This window comes from Rutidosis leptorrhynchoides, chromosome 1 (assembly GCF_046630445.1).
Source record: "Rutidosis leptorrhynchoides isolate AG116_Rl617_1_P2 chromosome 1, CSIRO_AGI_Rlap_v1, whole genome shotgun sequence".
NCBI classification, from domain to species: domain Eukaryota; kingdom Viridiplantae; phylum Streptophyta; class Magnoliopsida; order Asterales; family Asteraceae; genus Rutidosis; species Rutidosis leptorrhynchoides.
Window position 1 is genome coordinate 238,194,758 of NC_092333.1, and position 19,235 is coordinate 238,213,992.

Below are 19,235 nucleotides of genomic sequence, written 5' to 3' on the forward strand. Positions count from 1 at the left end.
CCAACTATTGAACCCACAAGATCTTCATGGAAGATGATTTCAAACCATTAGTTCAGAGGCAAAGAAGGGTCAATCCTATGATTCAAGAAGTCATCAAGAAAGAAGTAATCAAACTTCTGGATGTCGGTCTGATCTATCCCATTTCCGATTCACCATGGGTCAGTCCTGTTCAAGTCGTACCCAAGAAAGGAGGAATGACTGTAATCCAAAATGAGAATAATGAACTTATTCCAACACGGGAGGTCACCGGTTGGAGGGTTTTCAAAGATTATCGTAAACTTAACGATGCAACCCGGAAGGATCATTTTCCATTACCTTTCATCGATCAAATGTTGGAACATCTATCAGGAAATGAATTCTATTGTTTCCTTGACAGTTTTTCCGGCTACTTTCAAATTCCTCTTGATCCAAAGGACCAAGAAAAGACAACCTTCACCTGTCCTTATGGAACATTCGCCTATCGACACATGCCCTTTGGGTTATGAAATGCACCAGCTACACTCCTGCGATGCATGGGAGCAATATTCCACGACATGATTGAACGTTGTATGGAAGTCTTCATGGATGACTTTTTAGTTTTTGGTAGTACCTTTGATTCATGCCTTTCTAACCTTGACAAGATGCTCACCCGGTGTGAGGATTCGAATTTAGTTCTGAATTGGGAAAAATGTCACTTCATGGTTAAAGAAGGTATAGTTTTAGGACATAAGATTTTAAAAGCAAGAATAGAAGTTGATAAGGCTAAGATTGAGACCATTACTAAACTTCCAGAACCTACCACTGTAAAAGCGGTAAGGAGTTTCCTTGGACATGCCGGTTTTTATCGAAGTTTCATTAAAGATTTTTCAAAGGTCACTCGACCTCTCACTCATCTCCTCGGAAAGGAAGTTCCGTTTGTCTTTGACAAAGAATGCAGAAACGCATTCAACTATCTAAAGGAACAGCTCACACATGCGCCCATCATGATCGCTCCCGACTAGAGTTTACCATTCAAAATCATGTGTGATGCAAGTGACTTTGCATTTGAATCTGTACTAGGACAACGGACAGATAAGCACTTTCATCCAATCTATTACGCCAGCAAAACCTTAACCGGAGCTCAGAAGAATTATACCACCACGGAAAAGGAGCTGCTAGCTGTAGTTTTTGCCTTTGACAAATTCCGTTCCTCTCTCATCCTGTCCAAAACTACGGTTTAAACAGATCACTCAGCCCTTAAATATCTATTCACTAAGCAAGACACTAAACCGAGAATCCTATGATGGATCTTACTCCTACAAGAATTCGATATTGAGATCAAAGATAAGAAATGAGCAGATAACATCGCAGCAGACCATCTCAGTCGTTTGGAGAACCCGGCGATGGAACAACTTGCTGAACAAGATATTAGAGATAAATTTCCAGAAGAACAGCTTATGAGCTTAGGAGAAGCTAACATATGATCGCAATTTACTGATACCCCTTGGTATACTGACATAGCCAACTACCTAGTTGCTTGAGTAGTACAAAAGGGAATGAGCACATCCCGAAGAAGGAAGTTCTTCAGGGATGCCAAGTACTACTACTGGGAAGATCCATACCTGTTTAGAATTTGCCCTGATCAAATAATCAGGAGGTGCGTAGATGAGAAACAAGCAGCAGGGATTCTTCACCAATGTCACCATGGACCAACAGGAGGTCATCATGGAGCAAACTTAACCGCAAGAAAAGTCTACGAATCAGGATTTTATTGGCCATCTATATTTCGAGATGCGCAAGAGCTTGTAAAGCATTGCGACGCATGCCAAAGGCAAGGCATTATCTCTATGAAGAATGAGATGCCTCGGACTAATACCCAAGCTTGCGAGATCTTCGATATATGGGGATTAGACTTTATGGGACCATTCCCTAAGTCTAATGGGAAAGAATATGTCCTCGTAGCAGTTGATTACGTCTCCAGATGGGTCGAAGCCCAAGCATTTCCAACTAATGATGCCAAAGTCGTCACCAACTTCTTGAAGAGACTCTTCTGTCGATTCGGAGCTCCCCGCGCTATAATAAGTGATAGAGGCATGCACTTTTGTAACACCCAGTTTATGAGAGTGATGCAACAATATGGAGTTACCCACAAAATGTCCACTGCCTATCATCCGCAGACGAACGGACAAGCAGAGGTCACTAACAGAGCACTCAAGAGAATTCTGGAACACACCATCGGCCATCATGGGAATAAATGGGCCGAGAAACTAGACGATGCTCTGTGGGCATTCTGAACTACATACAAGAATCCCCTTGGAACTACACCCTACCGAATGATCTATGGAAAAGCTTGTCATCTTCCGCTGGAACTAGAGTATAAAGCTCTCTGGGCACTGAAAACCTGTAACCTCGATCCTTCAGTAACCGCTAGACATCGAAAAATGCAAATGAATGAACCCGCTGAATTAAGAGACCAAGCTTACGAGACATCATATATCTACAAGGAACGAATGAAGCTTACACATGATGCAAAACTGATTCCTACAAAGTTCGCTCCTGGAGATAAAGTGTCACTCTTTAATTCCCGATTCAAGAAGTTCGCTGGAAAATTTAGATTAAGATGGAGTGGCCCATACAAAGTTATTTACGCTTTTCCACATGGAGCCGTGAAATTGGAAGGACCCACTGGCAATTTCGAGGTCAACGGCCACCGTTTAAAGGCTTATCTAGAAGACCACAACAAGGAGGAGCACCTTTCCTCCTTTGATCCATTCTGAAGATCTGGCAGGAAAAGTCGAGCTCTAACGACTTGATAAACAAAGCGCTCTTGGGAGGCACCCCTTGCTTATCCTTTTTATTTATTTATTTATTTTCAAATTATTTTCAGTCTACAAATATACTATTTCTGTGCACTAACCCTAAGCGCCATACTTGCGCTTAGTACTTACAAGTTTGTTGAATGTATTCATGCAAAATGCCAAATTCTGGAGCTTCTTATTGTATTCCAGTTCGCAGGAGAAGGACTCCCCGAGTTTACTCTTCAGGAAGAAGTGATGATCAGTTTAGGCCATCTACAGGACAGTTAGGTCCAAGATGTATGATCCTTGAGAGTGTTGAGGAGGACACTAGTACGGCACCACCTGCCCCTCCAGTGCGACGCTCCTGACGTCTAGCATCGAGACCAGCTGAGTTTCCAGAGTTACCAGAGACACGTGAGCCACAGACTGTGATTCATTATGGAGCCACGGTGAACGATTCAGATGTTACTTGGGCAGTACTTAGAGACGAGCAGAGACTTTACCGAGCTTTCAGAGCGTACCTTCATTGTGAAGGAATGCCCAAGAATACTCTGGGCCCTTCGTCGTACAGGCTAGCACGCCGTGTCCCTCCGACACGACAAGCTACCCCCAGGAACTCCACTCCACTCTCAGTTCGTTCAGTCACCATAACTGCCGTTCCGGCTCACGCTGCTCCCACTACACCACCTGTGCTAGCCATTTCACCTCCCCCAGTCGCGGAGATGGTCACTATTCATGAGCCACCAGAGGGCTGCCACTTAGTGACGGTACCTATCTTAGTAGAGCCACATGTTGGTTGAATGTGGGTTAATACACTAAATGATAAACTTAAGTATGATTAACCAAAGAATATGTTTTGATGATGACACACACGTACACATAAGTGATGACTGACATCTTAACAAAAAACACGCAAGGTCACTAATCCATACTTTATCTTGCAAACGACCAAGTCAAACATAGGTTAAAGAATGAAATTAAAAGTTCAGGTAAACACATGGTCGAGGTACGGTCGACCGCATAGTCAACCATGAAACCCCAAACTGAATTGCAACGCAGTTTTGTGAAAACAAGTTGCACGGTCACCACCACGTTCAACCGCAGTGCGATCGCAGTTTCTTCTGTCACCGTTTTTTACCAAATAAAGTTTGACTAGTTCCCGACATCTATAATTCATGAAACCTTTCTCAACATGCTTAGAATAGATGCCTTCTCCATACTCAATTGAGTTTTGGTCATAAAAACACTAAATGTGATTAATTACGCCCAATGACATCTTAATGACAAATTAACCAAGATTAGGCATAACACATAAGTGTTAATCAATAACTTGTGATCTTAATTCTTATCTAGATATCCTTAGTATGATCATCAAGTACCAACACACTTAATCCAATATCACTAGAACAATAATTGCTATTAGAAATTAATTAGTGATTAATTAAGGCTAAATGAAGAACAATGCTCTCAAGGTTAAACTAGAAATCACTTGTAATCCTAAAACACACTTAGATACATTTAGGATGGTCACCAAGTGAAAGGACCCGTTCATATACATTATAAATGATTCACAATAGTTGATTACATCGCAAGGTATTTGACCTCTATATGATACGTTTTACAAACATTGCATTCGTTTTTAAAAGACAAACTTTCTTTACATCAAAAATTGACGGCATGCATACCATTTCATATTACATCCAACTATAATTGACTTAATATTAATCTTGATGAACTCAACGACTCGAATGCAACGTCTTTCAAAGTATGTCATGAATGACTCCAAGTAATATCCTTAAAGTGAGCTAATGCACAGCGGAAGATTTCTTTAATACCTGAGAATAAACATGCTTTAAAGTGTCAACCAAAAGGTTGGTGAGTTCATTAGTTTATCATAATCAATCATTTCTGTAATAGTAATAGACCACAAGATTTCATATACATAAACGTTTTAATAAAAATATTCTAAGTGGTTGAGCACTTGGTAACCATACTTAACATTTAATCAACGTCGCATATTCCCTTTATTATGAAATCTCACTACACTGTACCAAGTGTAGTCACTGAAACGAAGTACTGTGCAACCGTTGAATACTGGGCGTCCAGTCCGGTTGGGGTTGTCAGGCCTGATAGATCTATCAACAGGATTCGCGTTTACAATACCGCATGTAAATGGTAGTTACCAAGCTATTAGGGAAAAATATGCAAAGTGGTACAACTCAACGTAGAATATGTTTTTAGTACTTGTGTCCATTTCGTAAAACAGTTATAAAACAGTGCATGTATTCTCAGCCCAAAAATATATATAAAAAGGGAGTAATGAAACTCACAATACTGTATTTCGTAGCAATTATGTATATGACGGCACTGAACAAGTGCAGGGTTTGTCTCGGATTCACGAACATATATTAAGTATATATATTTATATGTTGGTCAATATCTTTCTAACAATTTAGGTCAAGTCGTAGTGTATCACAATCCTAATGCTCGAGACCGATATGCAAAAGTCAACAAAAGTCAACTTGACTCAAAATGACTTCCAAAATCTATACATGTTTATTATATAACTTATATATAGTCGTTTTATATATTTAAATATATTTATCAGATCTTATTATACTAAATAATACAAGTCATTTATTAATAAATAAAAATTTATATTAAAATTCATATATGATAAAAATATACTTTTATATATCTCAAGTAATAAATTTTATAAAATTCACTTAATATCATAAAAATATAGTGGTATGTATTATTAATGTAATTATATTACGTGTGGTAAAATATCTTTGTACGCATATTTATTTGATAAAATAATATTGATAATAATAATAATGATAAAAATAATAAAATGATAGTTTCAATAAAAATATTAATTTTTAGTAATAAAGATAATTTTAGTAATAACATCAACTGATAACAATTATAATAATCGTTTTAATAATAATATTAAAATTAATGATAATTCAGTTGACCATATCTTTTAATCCGTTCATCGAAACCACACGATTTCTAAATGAAAAATTATTAATTTTTCTTTAGCTTTCCAACGACATGCATATCATATACCTTATCTCAGTAGCATATGTATCAAATTCGTGATTTATCATAAACTATTTAACGATGAAACTAAGCATACAAACATGCATAATCATATATACTCGAGCACTAGTCAGGGATACACTATTAATATATAAAATATAAGATATGAATGCTCACGTATCAATATTGTGATTCAATATTGCAGGAAAGTACGTAGACGCAACGAAAATGATAAACGTTAGGTTGATCTCACGAGCAATACCCTCGAACAATACCCATAACCTCCATAGCTATAACCCATAATTTCCTTAGCTCTATCCCGTTTGAAAACTTATTTTGAAATCGTCTGAATATAACTCTGTCGTAGTATTTTATGTATACTAATAATATCTTGAAATAATACTAAGTAAATATATATATGTAATTCGATTGAGAGAGTTTAGAGAAATATATTTTCAAGTTTCTATGAAATAATGAAACCTACTGAATTCTATTTATAATATATTTTTGAATTATTAAAGTGAATTATTAAAGTGAATTATTAAAGTATGAATTATTAAAGTGAATTATTAAAGTATGAATTATTAAAGTATGAATTATTAAAGTGAATTATTAAAGTGAATTATTAAAGTATGAATTATTAAAGTGAATTATTAAAGTGAATTATTAAAGTGAATTATTAAAGTTAAAGTAAAGTAAAAGTAAAGTAAAGGTAAAGTTAAAGTATAGTAAAAGTATAAAACTATGTACGTATAATACGCGTATAAATATATTTAATATTAATTTAAATCGTTATATCATAAAATATTTTAGAAAAGTAGAATTATATATATTCATAATAGGTTTCAAGTTTTTAAATTACAGTCTGTTGGTGAAGCATGGGATAAAGTCCAAAGGTTAAATAAACGTATGAAATCATCTTAATGAAAAATGTCGAGTTACTTAACTTGTCGATATCCAACATCTAAGTTATTTACACTCCACGTTCTTACTTTCATATTAAATAAAATGAAGGTTAACATAGTTATCTTATCAAGGTCACGAGGAAAATATTATAAAACATGCCTTGAAAATTAAACAGGAATTTCCACTAACCCTTGTCTAGTTCCCGTTAATTGACACATTTATTCTTACTTATAAATCACTTTACCATTTTCTGAATATTGTCAAAAAGAATAGATTTCTTAAATCACAGTGGACCTCATAACATTGGCTCGTAATCATATCATAATGTATCTGATAATTCAATCATTTGATATTATCTCTTAATTCTGTCGATAAATATATCGAAACAAATACGTTCATGTAAAGTATCATATATCTAATACTTTGTTAATGTTTTCAGTTAATATTATATATTATATATACATATCTATATACACATAATTGTTCGTGAATCGTCGAACACGGTCAAAGGGTAATTGATTACATGAATGTAGTTCCAAACTTTTTGAGATTCAACATTACAAATTCTGCTTATCGTGTCGGAAACATATAAAGGTTAAGTTTAAATTTGGTCAAAAATTTCCGGGTCGTCACAGTACCTACCCGTTAAAGAAATTTCGTCCCGAAATTTGATCGAGGTCGTCATGGCTAACCATAAAAATGTTTTCATGACGGATATGTGTTGATAGGATTTTATTACCATAGAGTAATATGGATAAAATGATCCGATTACTCGAAGCGTATGAGTGAAGCTATCACAAAATAGTGGAATGAGAAAAATAAGTTTCGTCATAATTTTTGACGTAGTCATGGTTGAATTCCGGAATTCAAGGGATTCAAAAAAAAAATCTTGGAAATCTATAAGATCTGTTTCTTCAAGATTTAAGGAAATTAGGATCTCTTTAATTAAATGTGATGATCTGTCCCGATTACTACGTCTGATATTTCCCTTATATATTTACCTTTTCCATTCCATTAGTTTTTATCACTTCTATACTCAATTCCAATTTCAAAAGATTGCAAAAATGCTTAATCCAGTTCTAATCCTTGTCCTTATCCTTACTATCGCAACAATCATTCTCCTTTTCCAACTTTCACCGGAGGAATCTGTTTTCTTCTACTTCGCCCTTGGGGTTATAGTGTTTTTAATTCTCCCGTGTCTTTATGTTGCGATAAACATTGATATACATGGTTCGTAATTTATGTGTTGTTATTGGACTTTATATTCTCCCTTACATTTCAGAGTTTCATACTTTTGTTATCTCTTCCCGGCTTTAAGTCAAGCGAATAATGGTTCAGAATTAGTAGGTATGAAGTTTTGGATGAACATAGTTAATGTTCTAAGAAGGAAATCGTAATGGTACGATCTTGATTTGGCAAATTACCAGAATATCCAGAAAGATAGAACTATCAAGAAGATATGTTCTTAATATGTTTGGAGATTTGGTAGAATGTAAGAGTCGTGTAAATGGCACATGATGACGGTATGTTCTGTGAATCATCACGTTCCATTAGAAACTCAGCATGAATTACTGTAATATAATCACGTTGATCAAGTGTCATTATATTATACTAACTCATGCTTCAGTTCCCAACACTACTTCAAAACATTCATATTTGAATTTTTTCAGAATTTAGAAACTAACACAGTTTCTTTTATGTTGCAGATATTATGGAGAGATAAATGATCTCAGATAAGAATAGTTGTGAAAATATCTCCAGAAATATGGAGAATATGTATAATGAGAGATACGAAGATATCTTATAATATTTAAGATAAGATGATGATGAAGAATAAGGTCCGCAAAGGTTTAGAGTCAGGAGCAAGGTATTCGTTAATGACTTCGTCAGAAACAGAATCATCAAGATTCTTTAAATACAGACTTTGGTCCTTGTATTTGTCCTTGGTCTCCTTCACGATCTGCTCAATCCATTGTTCAATATCAACTCTTCTCTTTTTTCTGGGCTTTACCAACACATTATTCCTTGTCATCAAACTTTTGACTGTTAAAGTCGTTTACAGTTTATGCTGCTTCATTAGCATTTCGAGAACTAATTCACAGTTTGAGATGTTTTTCAGAAACTTCACATTCGAAGTGTGTAAGTTTAGGAGATAGACGTTATATGTATATATAAATATTGAAGTAGAAACGCTGCGAGATTTCAAAATAGTGATTGCTGATTTTCAGTAATTGGTATGGCAATTCTTGTTGCAAGATGCGGATGAGTAAAAGATGGAGTTTCAATGAATAAGTATAGTGACTTTTCAGAGAGGTTTAAGTCGAAGGTTAATGAAGTTGTTGATAAGTTTACTGCTAATGTGGTGAGATATGAAAGGTTCCCCAGTAACGATGGTGAAAGGGCAGCGTATCTATCGAAGTTATAATAAAATTAGTTTTACTGAAAAGTCGAAGTTGACTTGTTGGAGCTGTGACAAAATTGGCTACTTTGAAAAGAATCGTAAGGTTGTTTTTGCTAATAAATGCTAAAGAATTCAACGCGTGTACGTGTTAAACTATGACTTTGGGTTCGAGAGTTTTTCAGGTACAAGACTTCGGGTAATGTGTGATTGGATCATCATCTCGATTGTTCCTTATTTGAAGTATCTTCCGAAATTTCGAAGTGTTTTAAATGCAGCTTGTCATTATCAATATCCAAAGGATAAATTCGTCATGAATCTCGATTGATTCTCGTATCCTTTTGAGTGTTACAATTAAAAGTGATGTTCTATCACAGTTTTGAAGTCAAAGTATAGCTTTGAAAAAAATGTAAGGATCTAAGAGTGATGGTTTTGCTTATATCTCGAGTTGCATTCTGAGATTTAAAAATCAGAATAGGTGATTGAATTTGAATGAGTATGATTGTTTTGATTTCTTATAAAAGAAGGTATACTGTTGTGAAAATAGGGAGTATAGTTGATGATTTACTGAATTAGAATCGAAGAATGTAATATATTAATTGTGCATTTATATATCTCTCAGGTATTACCTACCCGTTAAAAAAAATGTCACAAATAATATTTTGAACAAGAATTTTTCATTACAGTCTTTATGAAAATATATGTATGTATATTTTCTTCAGATGTAATACAGATTTAATGAGTTAATATCATATTAAGCTCATTTGATTTTCGGCTTGGATTAGTAAAGAATAATCTCTAAAACATTAGAGATTACATAATCTTCGCGGAGTATTTCGCTAATGTAATCAATACTTCAATATTTATTCTTATAGATATTTCCTTAGTGAATTATGCTGATGCTCATAGAACTCTTGCTAACTTCACAAGATACGAATGTTGTTTTTCAGTAAGTTTCGAGTACATTGAAGATGAAAGTGTAAAATCAAACATGTTATTGAATGATACACTTGGTTTATTATGAAACCGAATTCATTTAATTGAATCAAAGATTGTAGTTACGATGGTTAGGTTGTTAATGAAGGATGTACATCATAGCATATTAGTAATATGAATTTAACTGAGTAGTATCTACCCTTTTCAATTCATATTCAATAGCTTAGTACGAAAGATTTTTATAGTTTCAGCATTCATATATATATAATATATATATATATATATATATATATATATATATATATATATATATATATATATATATATATATATATATATATAATTTCTTCAGAAGAATGAGTTAATACTTCATAACTCGTTGATACAAAATACTCGTTGTTGATCAATGATGACGTCCACGGCGATTCTTGAACTGATGGAACTTGTGATGTTATAGGTGCTGCTAGTGCTGATGATGCTGGCAGTACTGACGGTGATGGTGGTGCTGACGATATTGTTGATGCTGATGATACTGCTGGTAACTGCTGGTGATGCTTGTATAGCAAGTCTAGCTTGTAAATCGCTCACCATTCTTGTCAGGGTTTCGATTCTTCTCCCTATCATCTCTATCTATTCAACTCATCTAATTTATGGATAAGGCTGAAATAGATAATCCCTAAGACTTTAGAGATTACATTATCACTGCAGGATGTTTCTCCGATGAAGTTATGAATCAATACCTCATCGTTTGTTGTTGTTGGTATTCCTTGATATCTATAGTGCGTGTGATGTTGATATCCGAGGTACAGATTGTGATGTTGAGGCGTGTGATGCGGATGTGATTGTTGGTGGTGGTACTGATCCTGTTGATGTTGATGGTGGTGGTGCTGTTGATGCCGGTGATGCTGCTGAAGCTTGTGGTATTGAGGCTTGCGATGTGGATGTTACTGGCGATATTGGTTATGCTGCTGATGGTGTTTGTAATCCTTGCACCATGTGTTCCAAAGCCACTACTCGGGCTAGAAGTTCGTTAATTTCTGCTAGTACACCGGGATGATTGGCGGTTGGAACGAGCGGATGAATAAGATTCGCAATATGGGATAGTATATAATCATGACGAGATACTCTAGCCATGAGTGAGAAAATGGTGTCTCGAACAGGTTCGCCGGTAAGTGCTTCAGGTTCATCGCCAAGAGGGCAATGTGGTGGATGGAAGGGATAACCTTCTTCTTGTCTCCAATGGTTGAGTTGACTACGGAACCATCCCCAATTCATCCAAAATAGATGATGGAAAATTGGTTGATCCATTCCGGTGACGCTACTTTCGGAGCTCTGGTAGATATCCATATCGGAATAGCTGTCGAAATCTAAGGAATTCGAACTGGTTGAATAATCCATCTCGTAGGATCAGGGAAAGAATTTTTGGTATGAAATAGATTGTAGAATTTAGATTTGGTATTCTTCAATTACATAATTTACATATGTATATATAATGCCAAAATTCCGTAAATTACGGAGAATCTTTGAAAAGATGTCAGTCAAAGTTCACAGTAATAGATGTGCTAAGATAAGAATTCGTCTATACACTATTATGCAATAAATGTAGGAAAACGCATCTAGACTTAAGATGATAAGCAGGTAATTTCCTAAGGATGATAAGTAGATGATTTCTGACTAGAATTGATAAGCAAACTTTTTGACATGCAGACACGGTCGAAGTCCAGACTCACTAATGCATCTTAACAACTATCAGTTAGACACACTAATGCAAGACCTGGTTCGCTAAGACCACTGCTCTGATACCAACTGAAAGGACCCGTTCATATACATTATAAACGATTCACAATAGTTGATTACATCGCAAGGTATTTGACCTCTATATGATACGTTTTACAAACATTGCATTCGTTTTTAAAAGACAAACTTTATTTACATCAAAAATTGACGGCATGCATACCATTTCATATTACATCCAACTATAATTGACTTAATATTAATCTTGATGAACTCAACGACTCGAATGCAACGTCTTTTAAAGTATGTCATGAATGACTCCAAGTAATATCCTTAAAGTGAGCTAATGCACAGCGGAAGATTTCTTTAATACCTGAGAATAAACATGCTTTAAAGTGTCAACCAAAAGGTTGGTGAGTTCATTAGTTTATCATAATCAATCATTTCCGTAATAGTAATAGACCACAAGATTTCATATACATAAACGTTTTAATAAAAATATTCTAAGTGGTTGAGCACTTGGTAACCATACTTAACATTTAATCAACGTCGCATATTCCCTTTATTATGAAATCTCACTACACTGTACCAAGTGTAGTCACTGAAACGAAGTACTGTGCAACCGTTGAATACTGGGCGTCCAGTCCGGTTGGGGTTGTCAGGCCCGATAGATCTATCAACAGGATTCGCGTTTACAATACCGCATGTAAATGGTAGTTACCAAGCTATTAGGGAAAAATATGCAAAGTGGTACAACTCAACGTAGAATATGTTTTTAGTACTTGTGTCCATTTCGTAAAACAGTTATAAAACAGTGCATGTATTCTCAGCCCAAAAATATATATAAAAAGGGAGTAATGAAACTCACAATACTGTATTTCGTAGCAATTATGTATATGACGGCACTGAACAAGTGCAGGGTTTGTCTCGGATTCACGAACCTATATTAAGTATATATATTTATATGTTGGTCAATATCTTTCTAACAATTTAGGTCAAGTCGTAGTGTATCACAATCCTAATGCTCGAGACCGACATGCAAAAGTCAACAAAAGTCAACTTGACCCAAAATGACTTCCAAAATCTATACATGTTTATTATATAACTTATATATAGTCATTTTATATATTTAAATATATTTATCAGATCTTATTATACTAAATAATACAAGTCATTTATTAATAAATAAAAATTATATTAAAATTCATATATGATAAAAATATACTTTTATATATCTCAAGTAATAAAATTTATAAAATTCACTTAATATCATAAAAATATAGTGGTATGTATTATACATGTAATTATATTACGTGTGGTAAAATATCTTTGTACGCATATTTATTTGATAAAATAATATTGATAATAATAATAATGATAAAAATAATAAAATGATAGTTTCAATAAAAATATTAATTTTTAGTAATAAAGATAATTTTAGTAATAACATCAACTGATAACAATTATAATAATCGTTTTAATAATAATATTAAAATTAATGATAATTCAGTTGACCATATCTTTTAATCTGTTCATCGAAACCACACGATTTCTAAATGAAAAATTATTAATTTTTCTTTAGCTTTCCAACGACATGCATATCATATACCTTATCTCAGTAGCATATGTATCAAATTCGTGATTTATCATAAACTATTTAACGACGAAACTAAGCATACAAACATGCATAATCATATATACTCGAGCACTAGTCAGGGATACACTATTAATATATAAAAGATAAGATATGAATGCTCACGTATCAATATTGTGATTCAATATTGCAGGAAAGTACGTAGACGCAACGAAAATGATAAACGTTAGGTTGATCTCACGAGCAATACCCTCGAACAATACCCATAACCTCCATAGCTATAACCCATAATTTCCTTAGCTCTATCCCGTTTGAAAACTTATTTTGAAATCGTCTGAATATAACTCTGTCGTAGTATTTTATGTATACTAATAATATCTTGAAATAATACTAAGTAAATATATATATGTAATTCGATTGAGAGAGTTTAGAGAAATATATTTTCAAGTTTCTATGAAATAATGAAACCTACTGAATTCTATTTATAATATGTTTTTGAATTATTAAAGTGAATTATTAAAGTATGAATTATTAAAGTGAATTATTAAAGTATGAATTATTAAAGTGAATTATTAAAGTATGAATTATTAAAGTGAATTATTAAAGTGAATTATTAAAGTATGAATTATTAAAGTGAATTATTAAAGTGAATTATTAAAGTGAATTATTAAAGTTAAAGTAAAGTAAAAGTAAAGTAAAGATAAAGTTAAAGTATAGTAAAAGTATAAAACTATGTACGTATAATACGCGTATAAATATATTTAATATTAATTTAAATCGTTATATCATAAAACATTTTAGAAAAGTAGAATTATATATATTCATAATAGGTTTCAAGTTTTTAAATTACAGTCTGTTGGTGAAGCATGGGATAAAGTCCAAAGGTTAAATAAACGTATGAAATCATCTTAATGAAAAATGTCGAGTAACTTAACTTGTCGATATCCAACATCTAAGTTATTTACACTCCACGTTCTTACTTTCATATTAAATAAAATGAAGGTTAACATAGTTATCTTATCAAGGTCACGAGGAAAATATTATAAAACATGCCTTGAAAATTAAACAGGAATTTCCACTAACCCTTGTCTAGTTCCCGTTAATTGACACATTTGTTCTTACTTATAAATCACTTTACCATTTTCTGAATATTGTCAAAAAGAATAGATTTCTTAAATCACAGTGGACCTCATAACATTGGCCCGTAATCATATCATAATGTATCTGATAATTCAATCATTTGATATTATCTCTTAATTCTGTCGATAAATATATCGAAACAAATACGTTCATGTAAAGTATCATATATCTAATACTTTGTTAATGTTTTTAGTTAATATTATATATTATATATACATATCTATATACACATAATTGTTCGTGAATCGTCAAACACGGTCAAAGGGTAATTGATTACATGAATGTAGTTCCAAACTTTTTGAGATTCAACATTACAAATTCTGCTTATCGTGTCGGAAACATATAAAGGTTAAGTTTAAATTTGGTCGAAAATTTCCGGGTCGTCACACCAAGACCCAACTAGAGATTGCTCTTCCCTTGTGCATGTGTTGGACATTACTGTGTGTTTACACATTAATCATGTAATGTGTTATATTGCACATTAAACTTATTAAGTGCTTAAATTATAAGTTGTGCAAGTATCTATATGATTGATCCTAGAATAACTATCTCTTGCTATGTGAGTATTACTTGCTACTTGCTAATAATGCTTAATACTCATAAACTTGTCAACTTGATTAATATGTTTACCATGTCCTCATTAGTTAGGATTCAAGTAACTAACCTACTCCAATAGATTAAGTGTAAAATAGTTCACAATGAAACTATAGTCAGTTGTCTATTTGGTCTAGTCTAAGTAACTAAGTGTGATTGCTTGTTAAAGAATAACTTAACCTTAATGTCTCTACATACTTCATGATTATCTTATAGAGACATTATTCGATTAATCCCTAACTAAACTCAAATGAAACATGACTTGTGATTAATTGGAACTAGGAAATTAATGATATAGTGACTAGACTTTAGAATTGAACCAAGAGCATTAATGTGACTAACTAAGTCTTGACCAAACTGAAATTTCCCTAAATATCAATCAAGACACTTCTCCAAGAATGTTGGGTTTGCCACTTTTGGAATGATTAGTCACTTTTATGCAATAAGACCAAATCTCACATACTTAATGCATATAGTACTTGTATAGGATGTTTGGTTTCTTTTGCAGGTGCTAGAAGGAGTAAAGGTGCCAAAATGTGGTATTCAAATCTGAGTCAGACGGCTATACAACGGATACCAATTTTGGACTGGAGCACGCACGGTCGCACCACGGTCGACCGTGCAGGCAACTGTGTGTCAACGGCTATTTTTTGAATCCTACTATAAAAGGCAAACATTTAAGAGCATTTAAAGCTGACCCTCTTGCACATTTCAAAGGCTTATCTCCAGTGATCACAAGTGCATCAACTATTACTCAAATGTGATCAAGCAAGAGAAGATTCTATGATCTTATAGTTATAGAATTGGATTGTTGTAAACTTACTAATCAAAATCATTTATCTTGTGAGTTTACTTAATGTAATGTGTGTCCTAGTATTGTTTTAGGATCATCATTGCAAAGTGTATAAGTCTTGTAACTTCAATTAGTGGAAGCATAGGCTATCTTAGTGATCTACTTCCTTAAAGGGACTTAGGAAGTTGATTAATCTTATTTGGAGATTAATACGTATCCAAGGTGAAGACAAGTTGATCTAGGTTGGAGTTGATCTTTCAAAGGGATAGAAAGATTAGGTTTGTTGTCTACTAAAGAAGATTGAAAACTTGTAAATCGGATCTCCATCGGGTTTGGAGAAAAGTGCTTAGTGAAGCAACAAATCCCAATTAGTGTAATCGGGGAGTGGATTAAGGTGGATTAGTTAACATCTACCCGAACCACTATAAATCCTTGTGTCTATGTTCTTTACATTACTTCATTTATCATTTGAACATATACACTACACACATCAAGTTTGAGTTGAGTTGGTTGATCAAAGTAAAATCGAATTTGGTGATCAATCGAAAAATTGGTAAAAACGTATTAAGTATCTATTCACCCCCCCCCCCCATATAGTTACTTACAATTGGTATCAGAGCAGTTGCTCAAATTATTGTGCTAAAAACGATCGCGAAAGCGTCAAAATTCGTTTTGTGCAAAAACTTGAGTCAACGATTCTCGGATCAACTCAAACTATGGGATATTTGGAAGAATTGGTGAAAGAAGCACCAATCTTTGATAAGATGAATATTGATGTGTGGAAATCAAGATTTGAGTCATATCTCAAATCTATGGTTTACTACTTGTGGAGAATAATCAAAGTAGGAGACTTTGTACCACAAATTAGTTCAAGACTAGTGAAGTTAACTTTTCAAAACAATGGTGTTTTGAAACAATTTGATGCAATTTCACTACTTCATGGAATTCTTCCTAGTGAAGAAAGATTAAAGATAATCTCATGTGAAAGTGCAAAAGAATGTTGGGACTCACTATGTTCTCAAGAAGATTTAAACTCTAGGAGTTTAAAGGGTAAAGGAATAGAGAAGGGTTTGGAAAGGGTTGGTGATTTTCAAGCAAAAGGGTTGAATTAAGATGAAGACTTTTTCCTCATAAGTTCTTGGAATGATGTGGATCAAGATGGTCAAAGTGAAGAAGAGGTTGAATCTCCATTTAAAGAAGATGATGTCTCAAGCATGGATTGCAATGAGGTACATGTACTCTATCCTTCTAATTATGAAGAATTGTTAGATGATTACAAGACTATTAAATTTGTATATGATAGCAGTCGTGACAAAGTAAAACTTTTGGAGAAAGAATTACACAAAGTTAGACAACTTAACAAAGTTTTAATTGATGAAAATAACTCTTTGAAAAGAAAACTTGAAAGGATAACTATTTGTGATTCATCAAGAGGTAAACATGAAATGAATGTATGTCACGACTCTAGCAAACACAAATCTTGTAACCAAAGTCCATTGTCTATTATTAGGAAAATTGAAAACATGGGAAAAATGGACCAAGCTAGCAATTCCATGGTAGGGATAAGTCAAGGATTGGGTAATCTTAAAATCAATTAAAATCAATGATCAAAATGCTAATGAGAATAACCTTCTCAAAAGACTTTGTATAAATGAAAGGTTTTTCTTTCAAATGCAAATTGTTTTTGAAAAATGATTTTAAAAGATCAAGTGTAGGAAGCTTACTTGCCTTAGGATTGTGTGTTTATGTGAAAACATGTATTGCATGCTAAATACTAGATTTATGTGTTTTGTGTATACAATGTGTGATTGAATATAAATATATATACATATAGATATAGTATATTACGTGTCATTGATGATTAAACATCGAGAGAATGTAATCATTCAATATTAGGAAAAGAAAACTTGTCCTCAAGTATTCTATAGAACCTAAGAATCATCAAAATACGTTCGAAGAAAGAAGAAGTGAAGAAACGAGTGATCAGAAGGATCCACGGCAGCACCACGGCTGACCGTATACTCGACCACAGACTCATATCCTGTGCGTGGAAAAATATCTACACGGCTAACACCACGGTCGACCGTGCTTCGACCGTGCGTGGTCTGATTCTGTTTTAAATTAAATTAAACCCTCACTTTTATTTCTTTTCAACCCACTTCAAAACACACACACCTACACACGGCTGAGGAGATCGAGCGCACGGAGAAGAACGCTCATTCCCTCAATTTCAATTCCTACTTTCGGTATGATTAATTCTTACTTTCCTAACATTCAATTGTGTTTGTATGATGAATTGGGGTTATGAAGAAACCCTAACTAGAATGAATCAAAACCTAAATTGATGTAAACAATTGAAATTTTTCTTGAAGAACAATTTAGAAATGATTGTAGTAATGATTATTGTATGCATTGATTTAACTTTGGATAATTCTATGGTTCATTATACATCTAGGTTAGATTTTCATAGAAGCATTGTTCATATGATATGAATGACATTGTTGCTAATTGAGTGTAATAATGTTGAATGTCAAAACATGTGTTGATGATGATTTCAAAAGTCTAGAACACATATGAACTTTGTGAAAATCTTAATCTAGTTGCAAACTCATTGACACTAATGAAGAGTGAAAATGTGAAGAACATTAACATCAAAACGTCTAAGTATTGATGATAATTAAAGTTTGCAAAACGTGTTGCCTACAATTGAAATTATACACATTGAACTAATCTGAAGAATCATTATGTAGAAAATGGCAAGAGGAAAAGGCAAGACCGTTGTAGCAAAAAGAAAAGACTCATATGATCCACCATCTGATCTTAAAGAGAGAATTGCCTACAACATTGAATTTCTGTCAGGCAGAAAAATTGCCGAAGGAAGAAGAGTTACTCACACTGAAATGCCTGAACTTGTAAGGTAGTTGAAAACCTCAAATGGAAATCCTTTCTCACTCTAAAAGGTCCGATCCATCCCTCACTCATTCGAGAATTTTACGCTAATTTTAATTTTGTGAATGATGAAGTATTCTTCAATCTTCTGGGCATTAATTATCATTATTCACTCAAGGATTTCGGGATCATGTTGGATGTTTCCACTGAGGGAGAAAAGTTCTACAACAGGCAACATGATCTTTCGAATCTTCCTAACTTCATTTCAGACAAAACTCCTCTAATCGATACACTATGCAAAAATGATGCTCCAAGAGCTGAAATTGAGAAGTCTGGTGTACAAGGGAAACACCTTCGCCATGAATATGACACTTGGAACAAAATCATCATCCACAACATTTATTGCAAATCTGGTAATCACGCAAATGTCCATGCCACTCAATTTTCTCT